The sequence below is a fragment of the Grampus griseus genome (genome assembly GCF_964374135.1).
Source record: "Grampus griseus genome assembly, chromosome: 19".
Taxonomy (NCBI): Eukaryota; Metazoa; Chordata; class Mammalia; order Artiodactyla; family Delphinidae; genus Grampus; species Grampus griseus.
Window position 1 is genome coordinate 14,789,938 of NC_139013.1, and position 3,612 is coordinate 14,793,549.

The window sequence follows — 3,612 nt, forward strand, 5'->3', positions numbered from 1 at the left end:
TTTTAAAAAGAAATGATTCTGATTTTTTGCCCATGTATACATATTTCTATTTTCAAGATTTGAGAGTTCTAGTCCAAATTTATGTAACATGTTTTGCCAAAAATGAGATATACTGCAAAGGTTTAAACAACACAGAAAAAAGAGCTATCTGTACCTATTTTCTGAAGTGCCAACATCAAAAGCCTTTCATCCTTTTCTCCATACCCTCTCACACCCACATTGGAGCTTTATTTTCGTAATGGGGGTTATGGCTGGGAGTGGTGTAGTTTGACTGGGATTGTGCTGACACATTGAAGTATATAGCCTCCTTTTCTCACTTGATAACATACCAGTGGACTTCCTTCCAATCAAAACCTACAGATGTAACTAGTTAGCTTTAAATGATTACATAGAAAAAGCACATTAAAAAAATGCCCAACATCGCTAATTATTAGAGAAATGCAAATCAAAACCACAAGTACCATCTCACACCATTCAGAATGGCCATCATCAGAAAGTCTACAAACAGTGCTGGAGAGGGTGTGGAGAAAAGGGAACCCTCCTACGCTGTTGGTGGGAATGTAAATTGGTACAACCATAGTGGAGAACAGTATGGAGGCTCCTTAAAAAACTAAAAATTGGGGCTTCCCTGGTGGCGCAGTGGTTGAGAGTCCACCTGCCGATGCAGGGGACATGGGTTCGTGCCCCAGTCCGGGAGGATCCCACATGCCGCGGAGCGGCTGGGCCCGTGAGCCATGGCCGCTGGGCCTGCGCGTCCGGAGCCTGTGCTCCACAACAGGAGAGGCCACAACAGTGAGAGGCCGGCGTACCGCAAAAACAAACAAAAAAACACACCTAAAAATAGAACTACCATATGATCCATCAAGCCCACTCCTGGGCATGTATCTGGAGAAAACCATAATTTGGAAAATTACATGCACCCCAGTGTTCATTGCAGCGCTACTTATAATAGCCAGGACATGGAAACAACCTAAATGTCCATCAACAGAGGAATGGAGGAAAAAGATGTGGTATATTTATACAATGGAATAATACTCAGCCATAGAAAAGAATGAAATTGGGCTTCCCTGGTGGCGCAGTGGTTGAGAGTCTGCCTGCCAATGCAGGGGACATGGGTTCGTGCCCCAGTCTGGGAAGATCCCACATGCCGCGGAGCGGCTGGGCCCGTGAGCCATGGCCGCTGAGCCTGTGCGTCTGGAGCCTGTGCTCTGCAACGGGAGAGGCCACAGCAGTGAGAGGCCCGTGTACCACAAAAAAAAAAAAAAATTAATGAAATTATGCCATTTGCAGCAACATGGATGAGATCATACTAAGTGAAGTCAGAGAAAGATAAATATATGATATCACATATGTGGAATCTAAAAAAACATGATACAAATGAACTTATTTACAAAACAGAAACAGACTCAGACTTCAAAAACAAACTTATAGTTACCAAAGGGGAAATGGGGGGGGGGGGAGGATAAATCAGGAGTTTGGGATTAACATATACACATTATATAAAATGAACAGCAAGGACCCACTGTATGGCACAAAGAACTATACTCAATATTCTGTAATAACCTTTATGGGAAAATGAAAAGAATGGATATGTATATGTATAACTGAATCACTTTGCTGTACACCTGAAACTGACACATTGTTAATCAACTGTACTCCAATATAAAATTTAAAAAATTTTAAATGATTACATAATAAAGACAAACCCTATTCTACCAATGAAAGTTCAGGTTTCTTATTTTTACAAATGATTGTACAATTTTACTGCACATGTATTGTTTCATGTTGCTTTTTTAATTTCTGGAAGTGGGTAGATTCCTATCAGTTGGATTCCTTGCCTGACAACATAGATATTTAAAATGTAGTTAATGCCTTATTTTTTTTAAATTTTTTTTATTTTTGGTGAAACTTGCCATTAAACTCTACAGGAATTTATATCTATTTCCAACCTAATTTCAACCAGGACTGAACCTTTTTTGTTAAATTGGATGAAGAAAAATAATGTGCCTTCAGTTTGCATTTTCTTAACTGCCAATGAGGTTGAGCATCTACCATGCCTGAGTTATTTGAACTTTATTTCTGTGAATTGTTTTTTTTTAATCTATTCCTTTTAAGTAGACTAGCTTTTAAAGCAATTTGTAGAAATTTTGTTAAGAAGATTGTTTTGTCATATATTTTATAGTTTGTTTTCTTAGTCTAGCATGTATCTTCCTTTTTGTGACAAAAAGTCAAACTTTTGTGAAGGGCCAGCCAGTAAATATTTTAGGCTTTGTGGTCGTACAGTCTCTACTGCCTTTGTAATATGAAAACACGTAATAAACCAGCGGTTCTCAATCAGAGGTAGTTTTGCCTTCCCTACCCCCAACCCCCAGAGACATTTGGCAATTAAAGAGACATTTTTTGGTTATTGCTATGAAGGGGAGTGCTGCTGGCATCTCGGATGCGCTAAACATTCTACCCACCCTCCTCGCTGCCCCCCCCCCCAACAGAATTATCTGGTCCAGAAAGTCAGTGGTGCTGAAGCTGAGAAATCCTGACCTGTAAGCAAGTGGGCATGGCTGTGTTCCAATAAAACTGTATTCAGAAAAACAACGGGCCACATTTGGCCTACAGGTTGTCATTTGTTGACGCCTGTTTTAAATTATCTTTTTGCTATATGAGATCTCGTTTTCTGGTTTTGTTCCTGAATTGTCTTTCATCTCATTTTTTCCAAATTTTCTTCCATTTTATTTTATGCTTTTAAATCTTCTTGACTAAATAAAATACAAAACAATAGCAACTACTGCCTAATAATTAGGCCTCTTATTGTTTTGTTTTAAAAATGTTTTTATTTATTTTTGGCTGTGTTGGGTCTTCGCTGCACAGGCTTTCTCTAGTTGAGGCGAGTGGGGGCTACTCTTTGTTGCGGTGCACAGGCTTCTCGTTGCAGTGGCTTCTCTTGTTGCGGAGCACAGGCTGTAGGCTCACAGGCTTCAGTAGTTGCGGCATGCGGGCTCAGTTGTTGTGGCTCGCGGGCTCTAGAGCACAGGCTCAGTAGTTGTGGCACACGGGCTTAGTTGCTCTGCGGCATGTGCGATCTTCTCGGACCAGGGCTCGAACCCCTCTCCCCTGCATTGGCAGGCAGATTCTTAACCACTGCGCCATCAGGGAAGTCCCCCTCATTGTTTCTGATTAAAATTTTATAAATCATCTCAGAAATAGGTCAAGTCTTTTCCCTTTGGTCCTGCTTTTCTCCCTGGGTCTGTAGAAGCAATAGCAAACCAACACTTGGTGTACACATAGAAACGCATGGTATGAGGTACCACCTAAGTAACACAAGCAGTGATACAGCTGTAATTTTCTTTAACAGTATTTTAGTAGGATCTAAAACTATTGAAAAATACTGATCTAATTCTTTTACTTGCTGTTGTACTTTTATGCATTTATCAGTCTCTTTACCGATAAAATATAGAAAAACAATTGCAGATAAAAATCCATTCTATTCTAAGCAGCAATGGATTTAATAAGAGGTATTTTGTAATTTGAAGAATTTTCAGAAAGCCAAGGAATCGGGCCTTTGGAATGCACCATCCAGAAAAAAGTAGTAAGAATGAGGCCCAAATATAGCACAGA